Source organism: Phyllobates terribilis, unplaced genomic scaffold (genome assembly GCF_046119375.1).
Source record: "Phyllobates terribilis strain yellow unplaced genomic scaffold, ASM4611937v1 Scaffold_1__5_contigs__length_1240528914, whole genome shotgun sequence".
Taxonomy (NCBI): Eukaryota; Metazoa; Chordata; class Amphibia; order Anura; family Dendrobatidae; genus Phyllobates; species Phyllobates terribilis.
This window is the reverse complement of record NW_027362761.1, coordinates 629,308,669-629,323,965: the sequence shown is the minus strand read 5'-3', so window position 1 is coordinate 629,323,965 and position 15,297 is coordinate 629,308,669.

Sequence of the window (15,297 nt, the reverse complement as noted above, 5' to 3'; positions counted from 1 at the left end):
AAACTTAACTGAACTGGAATTGTTTTGTAAAGAGGAATGGTCAAAAATACCTTCATCCAGGATCCAGGAACTCATTAAAAGCTACAGGAAGCGACTAGAGGCTGTTATTTTTGCAAAAAGAGGATCTACTAAATATTAATGTCACTTTTCTGGTGAGGTGCCCATACTTATGCACCTGTCAAATTTTGTTTGAATGCAGATTGCACATTTTCTGTTAGTACAATAAACCTCATTTCAAGGCAGAAACATTACTGTGTCCAACAGTTATTACATATATCAAACTGAAATAGCTCTTGCAAAAACACCAATTTTTAAAAAACATTAAGCTTAAGATTAATAGGGGTGCCCAAACTTTTTCATATAACTGTATATAAATGTAAAGCAAAGTTGCATATTAAATATAGGGTACTTAGTGAACTATTTTTGATCAAAAAAAGTATACAAAAATAGTTCACTAAGTACCCTATATTTAATATGCAACTTTGCTTTACATTTATATATAATGATGGTAGGGTATGAGATATATTTTTTGTCTTTTGTAGGTTTTGCTTCTTTTTGCTAGTGTGAACATGCTCCTATTTCTTGCATGTGTACCATCTTAGACCTCAGTTCACATTGCTTGGTTTTTTAGCCACATAAAGTAATTGCAGACTTGTACATTTAGACCAGACAATCCCTTCAAAAGTTGTACAGCTCATGCCATGGTTAGTGTATGGGGGTTTGTTATACTATCAGGCAGGGGCTTATAATAAGACCTAAACGGTAAATATAATAAGGCTGGTTTCACATGTCCGTATATTTCCGGTATCGGAAAAACCGGTACTGGAGATATCTGTTTCTTGTATGCCGGTGTGTGTTATACGTGTTGCACCCGTGTGCGGCCCGTGTGCCGCATCAGGATCACACGTACGGGCGGCTGGGAATCAGTGTCCAGGTAGCGCTGCCGAACGCTGCCCTCATCATGGTTCAGTGCCATCACTGCGATCATCACCAGCAGTGGCAATGATGAGGGTAGTAGTAGTGTCTGCTCCTGCAGTGTCCCTGTGTAAAAATAAGAATAAAATAATAAAATCCGTGTGGTATGTTTTGCGGACCGTGCATCTGCAAAAAAACGGACATGTCAGTGTGTGGAGCACACGGACACACGGTCTGTGAAAACACACTGACATGTGATCAGACCCATAGATTTGAATGGGTCTGCGTGTGTCAGTGTCTCTAGTACGTGTGGAAACTGTCACCACTCGTACCGGAGATCCTGACCTGTGAACGAGCCCTAAGTCCCCTACCTCCCTATCTCCACCCTCCCCAGACAGCAACTATGACATGAGATTGCACATAATCTCAGAACGCAAGGCCCTCAGCGCCACCCCCACCCCCACTACCCCAATTCAGCTCCCCCTCTTCCCCTCACATTCACCCCACTGTCTCCCACAGTAACATCATATGCTGTCATTTATTTTAAAACTAAAAAAACTGGTTCCAGCAGCACTTACATATGAAGGTGATTGATGACTGGTCCGGGCCAGGCCCTGTCTTGGCACAGGTTGCACAACCTAACTGCAGCAGCTCACTAGGACCCAGGGTCCAGCGTGGACCAATCAGAGCACTGATGGTGTGGAGCTAACCGCAGCGCTGCCAGCCTGTAGAAGAAGATGAGGTTAGCAGCACTTTAGCCCTCACCGTGCACTGCACTGAGACTCTGCAATTGGCTGCTGTGCTGTGCAGCCTGCAGAGTCTCAGCTCAGAAAGAGAACAGCAGCGTCACCTCAGAGAGCCGCGGTCGCCTTCTGCTTAACAGGGTGGGCCCCTCAACATGACGCCCCCTTTACCCCCCAGTAGGTACGCCACTGATGGGGCCCATTCTCTATGGAGCATTATATGAGGCCCATTCTCCATGGAGCACTATATGGGGCCCATACTGTATGCAGTATTATATGGGGCCCATTATTCTGTATGGAGCATTATATAGGGCCATTATACTGTATGGAGCAATATATGGGGCTCATTATACTGTATGAGGCATTATATGGAAGCCCTTATTCTGTATGGAGCATTATATAGGGCCCATTATTCTGCATGGAGCACTATATGGTGCCCATTATTCTGTATGGAGCATTATATGGGGTCCATTATTCTGCATGGAGCAATATATAGGGCTCATAATACTGTATGGAGGACTATGTGGTGCCCATAATACTGTAAGGAGGACTATGTGGTGCCCATAATACTGTATGGAGGACTATGTGGTGCCCATAATACTGTATGGATGACTATGTGGTGCCCATAATACTGTATGGAGGACTATGTGGTGCCCATAATACTGTATGGAGGACTATGTGGTGCCCATAATACTGTATGGATGACTATGTGGTGCCCATAATACTGTATGGAGCACTATGTGGTGCCCATAATACTGTATGGATGACTATGTGGTGCCCATAATACTGTATGGAGGAATATGTGGTGCCCAGAATACTGTATGGAAGACTATACTGTTCGGTCTAAAATGAAGACTTTAGAATCCCCCCAGGTCACGCCCTGTGCGCTGCGGGGATTCACCAGTTTCTGAGCTATTTACAATAGATATCACTCATGTAATGTAAGAAATAAGTGAAATCTTGGGCATTGTACTATACCTACAGTATATTTCTCTGCTGTATCTGTGCATCATGTACCATGGTATGTGTAAAAGGGGCCCATGAGACACTTTCGCCCAGGGTCTACGAAAAACTGGAGCCGGCCATGGGTATCGGAGTACTCTGGAAAAATTGCACAACAAATTTTGGGGTGCATTTTATCCTGTTACCCTTGTGAAAATATAAAATTTGGGGCTCAAGCAACATTTTTGTGAAACAAAGTAAAATGCTAATTTTTTTCTTCCACGTTGTTTTAATTCCTGTGAACCAATTGAATGGTTAATAAACTCCTTGAATGTGGTTTTGAGGACTTTCAGGCTATGTGCCCACGATTAGGCTATAGCAGTGCTTTGGGCACAATGTATTTTCGGTGCGTCCAAAAAGCTGGGACCGATCACGCAGGTGTTCATTAAACACATGCGGATTTACTGCATCCAATACATTCTATTGGGGAAATTTCTGTTGCGGAAATGCTGACATGCTGCGGCTCGTAAAAACCGCGCCACGGGTGAGTTTACGCGGCATCAAATAGAAGCACAGTGGGCATGGGATTTCTATAAATCCCACCACTATGCTTCCAATATGGAACAAAGCGTTTTGGACGCAGCACTGCTATTACGGATCGTGGGCACGTACCCTGAAGGGTTCAGTTTTTAGAATGGAGTCACTTTTGGGTATTTTCTGTCATATAGGCCCCCCATAGTCACTTCAAGTGTGATGTGGTCCCTGAAAAATGGTTTTGTAAATTTTGTTGGAAAAATTAGAAATTAATGGTCAACTTTAAACTCTTCTAACTTCCTAAAAAAAAAAAAGTTTAAAAAAATAGTGCAGATGTAAAGTAGACATGTGGGAAATGTTATTGATTAACTATTTTGTGTGACATAACTCTCTGTTATAAGGACATAAAAATTAAAAGTTTGCAATTGCGAAATTTCAGATTTTTTCACAAATAAACGCAAGTCATATTGAACAAATTTTACCACTGGCATGAAGTACAATAAGTTAGCAAAATAAAATTTCAGAATCACCGGGATCCTGTTGAAGCGTTCCAGAGTTATTACCAGATAAACGGACGCTGGTCAGAATTGTAAAATTTGCCTGGTCAGGAAGGTGAAAACAGGCTTTTAGGGTGAAGGGGTTAAAAGGAACCCCCAATGTAAGCGGTCAATGGAGAGCGCAGGATAAACGTGACCTGAGTTTTATTCTGATTTTTGGTAGGTAGAATGAACAAAAAAATAGCAGTACAATAGTCCTTATTTTTATTTTTGTGCGGTTCCTCGTGCTGTATAAGAGATAAGGTGGATTTATTCTTGGGTCGGTACAATTACAGCGAAACCAGCGTTATATATATTTTTTATGTTTTGCTGCCATCACAGTATAAAATGCTTTTTTATAAAAAATATTTTTTTCATCGCCATATTCTGAGAGCTGTATTTTTTTTATTGTTTGGCGAACAGAGCTGCACGAGGGCTTATTTTTTGCGCGAAGCCCCATTTTGGGGAACAACATTTTTTTGATCACTTTTTATTCAAATTCTTTAGATGCAGAATGAAGAAAAAACAGCAATTAAATGATTGATTGTTTCAATTTATTTTTGTGTGGTTGATGTTATATAATTTTTAAGCTTTGCTACTTTTATACACTAAAAACAATATTTTACAAAAATGGATTTGTTTTTGCTCCGCCATGTTATGAGAGCTATAAGTTTTATTTTTTTCTAGAGTAAGTCATATTAGGGCTTGTTTTTTGCGGGACAATTTTGAGCTTTCTTTTATACCATTTTTCTTTATATATGTATTTTTGATAACTTTTTATTCCATTTTTTGTGTGTTAGTATGATGAAAAAGCGACATTTTTGGTGTTATTTTTTTTTTTACTGTGTTCACCATACGGATTAAATAATGTGACAATTTTATAGATCTGGTCGTTTCAGACGCGAAAATTCCAATTATGTGTACGAGTTTTTATCTTTGTTATAACGCAAATGCTGCTTTTTGTGATTTGTGTGTGCTTCTTTTTGGATTTTTACAGACATTTTATTTTTTTTTTGTTTTACTTTTTCACTTAGTCTCACTGCGGGACATATATAATTTTTACTTTGATCGTCGTTGGTCTCTAACAAGCCACTGTACCCTGTGGTCATCACATGGGGTCATTTAACCCTTTAGATACAGCTGTTGCAAGTAACAGCGTTATTTAACGGGTTAATCGGACCCCATTGGTTCCAAATCCGTCCGGGCCGATGCCACAGAATGCCAGCTGTCATTTAAGGGGATAATAAATATTTTTAATCTTGATTCAGGCGTCGCTCCCTAAACACTGGACCCCCGTGCCTAGTGGCGAATACGGACCTGTGGACTGTGCATATAGTGTACATGGATGTACACATGTGGGTGACTGTGCTGTGTGTCAGTGCAAGGATTTCCATATGTGTGGCTATATACACATTACTCCAGGATAAAGGCCTGGGAGAATAGCACTGGGGACTCTCTCAGCAGCCTGCTCTGTAGGCAGACTAGAATCCCCTCCATTCCAGCAGCCATGTCACTGATAAACTGTCTACAGCTGGTGCCTGCTGTGATAGCCTCCCCTTCAGGGGCTCCAGTCTGGTCACCTCTATTCAGAATGGAGACCTGTTGGAAGCCATATTCCACACACAGCAAAAGCAGCTTCCCTTCCTGGAGACAACAGCAATGAGAGCCGTGTGACGTGGAGGCTCCGCCCCTCCCGATGACGTCACCGCAGAGTCTAGCATCTCTAGCTAACGCCCGCAGAGGCAGTCGCTGGTATACTGCGTGCAGTACACAACGTATCTGGCGGGAGCGGGTGAGAGAGAGCGACCGTTACTACAGATACAGCGACATCCACTGCGAACAAGAAGACATCTTCTCATCTCCAGGAGACTGTGGCAGCTGGCAGGAGATGGCCATTCTATCAACACCTAAAATGGCGAGGCTGGTAAGTTACAAGATGGAGGCGCTGTGTGCTGATGGGCTGTGAGAAGAGCAGGCAATAGAACTTCCCTGCCTAATCAGCCCTGATGTTACTGAGTGGAAAAAAGCTTTAGAAATCATTTCTACTGTCCCTGTTTCCTGTGCTAATGAGGGCTTTGCCTAGTGGGTGTTAGGTCCCTCCTTCCCATGTTGTCAGGCCCCTGTTGGTGTGATAACATCATTTGCGCGAGCGACATCATCGCCGCTCATGCAAATCTCGCGCATGCGCCGCTCATTCCGGCAGCGTCACTGCATCTCTGAAGCCAGGTGTACAATTCCCCGCATCAGAGGCGCACTGCGCATGTTCGGAGGTTTAGAAGATGGTTTGCGCCTCTGATGCGGGGAAGCGTACACCCGGCCTCGGAGAAGCAGTGACGCTGCCAGAATGAGCGTCGCATGCGCAAGATTAGCATCAGCTGGCGATGACGCCGCTCGTGCAAATTATGTCATCACGCCAACAGGGGCGTGACAACATGGAAAGAGGGCTGACTAGTCTGGGGAACGAACGCCCTATCGACTAGTCAAACCTTCGTTAGCATAGGTAATGGGGAACTTGTGAATGTTTTTTAAACCTTATTTTCACTCAGTAACGTTATACGGGGCTGGTTAGGCAGGGAATTTGCTGATACATAGGTGAATGCTTCTGGGTTGGAGGGCATGGGGGACCTGACAGGTTCCCTTTAAGCATATTCACATAAGGGCAGCACGCTGCATTGTATTTTATTAATGTCATTTTTTTTGTGGTAAAACCTGTAAAAAAACAGAAAAAAATAAATTGCAGAATAAGAAACCTACTTCAGCATCGTGCTTGGGCTTCTGATCTTTTCTGACCTTAAAGCGCACCTGTCAGCAGGATTGTGCTCAGTAATCTACATACACTGTCAGGTGGGCGCCATTACCATGAATAATATGACACCTTGGCTGATGAAATCCATCCAGTGGTTCTTGTTTAACCCCTTCATGACCAGACCAGTTTCCATTTTTGTGTTTTCGTTTTTTGCTCCCCTTCTTCCCAGAGCCATAACTTTCTTATTTTTTGGTCACTATGGCCATGTGATGGCTTATTTTTTGCGGGACAAGTTGTGCTTTTGAACAGCACCACTGGTTTTACTACATCGTGTACTGGAAAACAGGAAAATTCCAAGTGCGGTGAAATTGCAAAAAAGTGCAGTTCCACAGTTGTTTTCTTGGGGTTTTGTTTCACCATGTCTGCTGAATGCTAAAACTGACCTACCATTATTATTCTCCTGGTCATTATGAGTTCGTAGACACCAAACAGGTATAGTTTTTTTACTTAAGTGGTGAAAAAAAATCCAAAGTTTGCTTAAAAAAAAAAAAAAAAAGGCTCCATTTTCCGGGACCCATACCATCTCCATTTTTTACGATCTGGAGCTAGATGAGGGCTTATTTTTTGCGCGCCAAGCTGACGTTTTTATTGATACCATTTTGGGGTAGATCCGATGTTTTAATCGCGGTTATTGCAATGTTGCGGCGACCAAAAAAAAGTAATAGCATTTTGAATTTTTTTCACGTCACACCGTTTATCGATCGGATTAAATATTTTTTCATATTGATAGATCAAGTGATTCTGAATGTGGATATGTGTATGAGTGATTTTTTTTGTTTTATTGTGAATGGGGCGAAAGGGGGTGATTTAAACTTTAATATAATTTTTTTAATATTTTTAAACTTTTTTTACTTTACACTAGCTTCAATAGTCACAATGGGAGACTAGAAGCTGCAATTCTCTGATCGCCTTTGCTACACACAGGGGATGATCAGATCTCGTGTGTGTAGCAGAAATGCTCACCTGCTATGAGCGCCGACCACAATCTGGCAATGACAATGGCTAGGGTCTCCTGCAGACCTGGGTTGTCATGCCAACCTATCGGCGACCCACGATCATGTAACACGGTCGCCGATGTGCGGAGCCAACGACACGCTTCCGGGAAGCGCGAGTTAAATGCCGCTGTCAGAGATTGAGAGCAGAATTTAACTACACTGTGTTCCAAATTATTATGCAAATAATATTTTCTCAGATTTTCCCAAATTACCTATATGAATTGCAGTCATTGTAATTTTCCAGTCAAATAACTATTAGAGTACAATTGAAAGGTTTTTGTACAAACTGCCTATGATAACAGTATAGTTTTAAAAAATAAAAAACTCAACTGCACTCAAAATGCATGTTCCAAATTATTATGCACAGCAGAGTTTTCAACCTTTTCATTTTAATAAAGAACAAAAAATTGTCATTTTTGAAATTATAAGCATTAGCAGGTTATTACAAACTGAAATCAAACAGTTTTCAACTCAAAACTTTATTCTAGGTGATGTTACATTTGCACATAGGACCGCTTGTTCGAAAGGAGCTTCTGAACTTTTTCATCCATTGAATTTGTCAGGTTTTGGATGGTTTCTGCTTCCAATTGTTTTGCCTGAGGACAGAATACCCTCCCAGAGCTGTTGCTTAGATGTGAACTGCCTCCCGCCATCATAGACACTCCTTTTGATGATGCCCCAGAGGTTCTCAATGGGGTTGAGGTCAGGGGAGCATGGGTGCCACACCATTAGTTTGTCCCCTTTTATGCCCATAGCAGCCAGAGATGCAGATGTGTTATGTGCAGCATGAGACGGGGCATTATCATGCATGAAATGATCTCGATGGTCCAGATGGATGGATTGGAGGATGGCTGGTTGATGGACACCCCATGCAAACACGGCTACGGCGCTAACAAGGAGGAGGTGGAGTAATGTTTTGGGCTGGAATCATGGGGAGAGAGATTGACGGCCCTTTTAGGATCCCTGAAGGGGTAAAGATGAACTCCATAATGTATGTTGAGTTTCTCAAACAGCACTTCCTTCCATGGTTCAAGAAGAAGAACCGTGCATTCCGCAGCAAGATCATTTTCATGCATGATAATGCCCTTTCTCATGCTGCACATAACACATCTGCATCTCTGGCTGATATGGGCATAACAGTGGACAAACTTATGGTGTGGCACCCATGCTCCCCTGACCTCAACCCCATTGAGAACCTCTGGAGCATCATCAAAAGGAGTGTCTATGATGGTGGGAGGCAGTTCACATCTAAGCAACAGCTCTGGGAGTCTATTCTGTCCTCAGGCAAAACAATTGGAAGCAGAAACCATCCAAAACCTGACAAATTCAATGGACGAGAGAGTTCAGAAGCTCCTTTCGAACAAGCGGTCCTATGTGCAAATGTAACATCCCCTAGAATAAAGTTTTGAGTTGAAAACTGTTTCAATTGTACTCTAATAGTTATTTGACTGGAAAATTACAATGACTGCAATTCATATAGGTAATTTGGGAAAATCTGAGAAAATATTATTTGCATAATAATTTGGAACACTGTGTAGTTAACAGCCACGGGGGGGGGGGGGGGGGGGGGGGGGTGGATCGCTATTCCACCCGCAGCTGTTGCGGGCACATGTCAGCTGTATATATCAGCTGTCGTGTACCTGGAAAGCTGCGGGCTCAGTGCTGGAGCTCGCACCAAACAGGGGGTTCTCACGTTTGTCATACTATTATGGCACACGTCAAAAAGGGGTTAATTTTTACTTATAGTTTGGAGATGATGATATGCTCGTGCTCTGGGACAGCCTGTAGGGTGGGCTCTATCTGGTGCTCTGCTTATACAGTCAGCTATATGCTCTTATGACAGGTCACTGATCGTTCAGTTACCTGCCTCCTATTTTACATGTTATATACATAATGTGGGGTTAGAAAAAACAAACAAATCAAGCAAAATGGCGCCCGCACAGGCACAATAGCATCTATCGCTTGGCCATAGATGCTACTGTGCACGTGCCGTGGCCATTTTGTTGGAGCAAAAGAAAAATTTGTCTCCAGAAAAATGGCCACGTCACGTGCGCAGTGGCATCTATCAGCAATCGAGGCTCTTAATCTGCGCAAGCCCCGCCCACTGGTGGCTGGCTCTTGCGCATATTGAGAGCATCACTTGGCGATAGATACTATTGCAATTGCTCCGCTGTCATTTTGTTGGAGCAAAAAATCTGGCTCCAGCAAAATGGCCACAGCACGTGAGCAGTTGAATCTATCGGCAAGCGATGCTCTTACTTTGCGCAGGCCTTGCCTACTGGTGGGCGCCGCTTGCGCAGAATAAGAGGATCACTTGCCGATAGATGCTACTGCACTTGCGCCGCAGACATTCTGCTGGAGAATAATTTTTTTACTCCAACAAAATGGCCGTGGCATGAGATAGATGCGCCTGCGCGAGCGCCATTTTGATTGATGTCATTTTTTTCCCCCCATAATGTATACACTATGTAAATTAAAAATTGGAGGCATGTCAGTGATCGATCAGTGAGCTGTCATAAGAGCATACAGATGTAAGCAGAGCACCAGATAGAGCCCACCTCACAGACTGCCCCGGAGCACGAGCATATCATTATCTCCAAACTGAAAGTAAAAATTACACAAGAACCACGGGACGGATTTCATTAACCAAGGTATCATTTTAATGTGTGTAACAGCGCCAACCTGACAGTGTATGTAGTTTACTTAGCACAATCCTGCTGACAGGTTAATTTTCAAGGAGTTGTCTGCTCTAAATCATTAAGTCTGCAGTCACTCTGTGTGCCTGCAGACTTCTGAATCCCCACAGAGCACAAGGTTTAAAAAACATTTATATGGTCCTCATTTCCTATGCTAATCAGGGATTCGACTAGTGGGTGTTAGTTGCTCCCAGAAGAGTCAGCCTCCTTTCCATGTTATCACGCCCGTGTTGGCGTGATAATTTGCCGCTCATTCTGGCAGCGTCACTGCATCTCTGAAGCCAGGTGTATGCTTCTCCGCATCAGAGGCGCACTGTGCATGTTCGGAAGTTTAGAAGATGACTTCCGTACATGTGCAGTGTGCCTCTGTAGCCAAGAAGCGTACACCCGGCCTCAGAAAAGCAGTGACGGTGCCGGAATGAGCGGCGCATGTGCAAGATTTCCATGAGCGACAATGACGCCGCTCGTGCAAATTATGTAATCATGCCCCATCAACTAGTCAAAGCCCTCATAAGCATAGGCAATGGGGAGCATGTGAATGTTTTGTAAACTTTGTTTTCACTCAGTAATGTTATACGGGGCTGGTTAGGCAGGGAAGTTGCTGATACATAGGTGAATGCTGCTGGGTTGGAGGGTATAGGGGATGTGACAGGTTGCCTTTAAGCTTACTCACATAAGAGCAGCGCACTGTTTTGTATTTTATTAATGTAATTTTCTTTGTCGTAAAACCCGTAAAAAACCCCAGAAAAAATAAATTGCCGAAAAAGAAATCTACTTCAGCATCGTGCTTATGCCTCTGATCTTTTCTGACTTTAAAGCGCACCTGTCAGCAGGATTGTGATTGTGTGCCCACACTGTCAGGTGGGCGCCATTACACTGATTAAAATGATACCTTGTTTGACGCTTGGCGATAGATAATACTGCTCATGGTCTGCGGCCATTTTGTTGGAGCAAAAAAAATTAGTCTTCAGCAAAATTGCTGCATCGTGTGGGCAGTTGCATCTATCAACAAGCGATGCTTTTAATCTGCGCAAGGTGGGCGGCGCTTGCCCAGTTTGAGAGCATCTCTTGGTGATAGATACTACTGCACACGCACCACTGCCAATCTGGCTCCAGCAAAACGGCCACGGCGCATGCTCAGTTGCACATATCAGCAAGCAATGCTCTTAATTTTATCATTTTAATCAGCGTAACGCTGCCAACCTGACAGTGTATGTAGTTTACTTAGTACAATCCTACTGACAGGTGCACTTTAAAGGGGTTGACAACTCTAAATCTATAAGTCTGCAGTCCCTCTATGTAACTGCAGACTTATGAATCCCTCAGAGCACACACTGTGAGCTGCGGGGATTCGCCTGTGTCTGAGCCATATGCGTTATACATACTCCTGGCCAGATTCCGACTAGTGGGTGTGGCTTCGCTTCATGCACTTGCATAAAGTGAGGCTGCGCCCCAACTAGTGACTCGACTGTTCAGTGAGCGTGGCTTATATGTAAAGATGGTCTGAGATCAGTGGCCCAAAGTCATTTAACCCTTGAAAAACACCAGTTACTGGCTATTTGCCCCCTTTGATGGCAGTTCTCATGCCCAGAGCATATTTAAACGGGCTAGAATGACCTGAACTTGATGCGCCCATCACTATGTATGTAATGGTGGTCAGAGATCAGTGACCCAAAGTCATTTAACCCTTGAAAAACACCAATTATTTATTCAAATATGTGAAAATTGGTTATATCTCCACTTTGATGTCAGTTTTGATACCCAAAACTTATTTTGGCCAGGCTGGAGTGACTTGTATTTGATGCGGGCAATCACTATGTAATGGTGGTGTGAGATCAGGGGCCCAAAAACACTTAACCCCACTGCCCACTTTGATGCCCATTTTTGTGCCATTGTTATAACTTTTGTAGCTGCTCTTAATTGTATTCTAATCAGGGCACCTCGCTGCATTGTATTATATTAATGCATTTTTTTTTGTCAAAGCGCACCTGTCAGAAAGATTGTGCTCAGTAAACCACATACACGGTCAGGTGAGCGACATTAAACTGATTAAAATGATGAAATCCATTCTGTGGTTCTTGTGTAATGTTTACTTTCAGTTTGGAGATAATAATATGCTCGTGATCAGGGACGGCCTGAGGAGCCTCCTATTTTACATAATGCATCCATTAGTGCGGGGTAAAATAAGAGTCAGGTCAGTGAAGGCACAGTGACCTGTAATAAGAGCATACAGATGAATATGTAAGCAGAGCACCAGATAGAGCGCCCCCCCCCCACAGGCCGCCCCGAAGCACGAGCATATCATTATCTCCAAACTGAAAGTAAAGACTACACAAGAACCACAGGACGGATTTCATCAACCAAGGTATAATTTTAATCAGTTTAATGTCGCCCACCTGACAGTGTATGTGGTTAAAGCTGTGTGCCCACGATGCCTCCCAGCCTATGGCCCCGATGCTGCGGAGGGGCCGCATGCGGATATTCAAATGAGCGGCACCTTTTTTTTTTACCTACGGACTTTCCCCATAGAGGTTAGGTCTATGGGGAAAGCCTGCAAGCGGACCTGCAACTGAAATTGACATGCTACGGTCTGGAAAGACGCGCCACATGTCAGTTTCCGTGAGTGAGCCACAGACGCATAGTAGACATAGAATTTCTAGAAATGCCATCCACTGTACTGTAACATTTGTCTCCTGCTTATTTGACGCTGCATAAGTCCGCAGCGTCAAACCTGCAGCGGCTCCGGATCGTGGGCACACAGCCTACTGAGGACAGTCCTGTTGACAGGTGCCCTTTAAATCTGTAAAAAACAGAAAAAAATAAATTACCTAATAAGAAACTGCCTAATAAGAAACCAACTGCAGCATCGTGCTTCACACAGCTTCATAAGCTTCATACTACTACAGTGGTGGCCAAAAGTATTGTCACCCCTAAAATTCTGTCAGATAATACTCAGTTTCTTCCTGAAAATGATTGCAATCACAAATTCTTTGGTATTATTCTCTTCATTTAATTTGCTTGCAAGGAAAAAACACAAAAGAGAACGAAGCAAAAATCAAATCATTGATCATTTCACACAAAACTCCACGGTATGCGTGGCCCCCTCAACCCCCAATCCTAGGATGCGTGGCTCCCTCATCCCCCAATCCTGAGATGAGTGTCCCTGTCATCCCCCAATCCTGGGATGCGTGGCCCCGTCATCCCCCAATCCTGGGATGCGTGGCCCCCTCATCTCCCAATCCTGAGATGAGTGGCCCCCTCATCCCCCAATCCTGGTATACGTGGCCCCCTCATCCCCCAATCCTGGTATGTGTGGTCCCCTCATCCCTTTCACGCTGCACACATACAAAAAAATAAACATTTATACTCACCTTTCTTCTCTGTGCTCCAGCGCTGCGGTGTCCTGTTCTTCTGAGGAGTGCGGCGCCGGAGTACGCACGTGCCCATACTTCGCTGTCCTGTGCCATTTTGCTGAAGACACACTGAAAATGTGTCTTCAGTAAAATGGCACCGGATAGCGCTATACGCATACGCCGACTACGACACCTTCACTCCTGCCCTGGTCTCTGGCGAGAAGAGAGGTGCTGTGGCAACGCTCCTCCCGGTCAGGTAAGTATGTAAGTATGGCGCCGGAGATCGTGGTATGCGTTCAGTGTCTTTTCATACTGCGAACTTTGGCGCCATATACTCCTCTTACCTGTAACAGCTCCATGCATTTATCTGTCTGGAGCCAGACTGCGCAGGCGTGTCTAGCTTGTGCAGTCTATAGAGGCTTCAGACAGAGGGACGCTTGTAGTGTTATATTATAGATACACATGCACAGCTTCACACTATAAGGTATGATAGTAGTGTGACGCTGTGCCTGTGTATATAACATCTAGTGGGGAGTTCACACTATAAACTATAAAGTGTTTACATAGCTCTATACTATATACTATTATATATTATATACCTCGTCGTGTAAAGCTGTGCATGTGTATATAATATATAATGAAGCGTTCACACTACATACCATAAAATGTATACATATCACTATACTATATACAAGAGCATCTCACTAAATTAAAATGTCATCAAAATGTTAATTTCAGTTCTTCAATACAAGAAGTGAAACTTATAGAGTCATTAAAAACAGAGTGATCTATTTCAAGTGTTTATTTCTGTTAATGTTGATGATTATGGCTTACAGCCAATGAAAACACAAAAGTTATTATTTCAGTAAATTAGAATAATTAACAAAAAACAAGCTTTTAAAAATGTCCCTTAGTCTGTTTCAGTAGGCTCCACAATCATGGGGAAGACTGCTGACTTGACAGTTGTCGAAAAGACAGTCATTGACAAACTCCACAAGGAGGGTAAGCCACAAAAGGTCATTGCTAAAGAAGCTGTCTTTTTACACACTGCTGTATCCAAGCATATTAATGAAAAGTTGCGTGGAAGGAAAACGTGTGGTAGATAAAGGTGCACTAGCAACCGGGATAACCGCAGCCTTGAAAGGATTTTTAAGAAAAGGCTATTCAAAAATTTGGGGGAGATTCACAAGGAGTGGACTGCTTCAAGAGCCACCACACACCGACGTATCCAGGACATGGGCTACAAGTGTCGCATTCCTTGTGTCAAGCCACTCATGACCAATAGACAACGCCAAAAGCGTCTTACCTGGGCCAAGGAGAAAAAGACCTGGACTGTTGTCAGTGGTCTAAGGTGTTGATTTCAGATGATAGTAAATTTTGCATTTCATTTGGAAATCAAGGTCTCAGGAGTCTGGAGGAAGAGTGGGGAGGCCACAATCCAAGCTGCTGGAGGTCTAGTGTGAAGTTTCCACAATCAGTGCTGGTTTGGGGAGCAATGTCATCTGCTGGTGCAGGTACACTGTGTTTTATCAAGACCAAAGTCAGCGCAGCCGTCTGCCAGGATATTTTATAGCACTTCATGCTTCCCTCTGCCGACAAGCTTTTAAGAGTTGAAAATTTCTCCAGCAGGACTTGGCACCTGTCCACACTGCCAAAAGTATCAATACCTGGTTTAAAAACAACAGTATGGCTGCGTGCACACGATGCTTTTTTCATGCGTTTATGCTGCGGATTTTCCGCTGCTTAAACGCATCAAAAACGCATGGTAATCCGCACC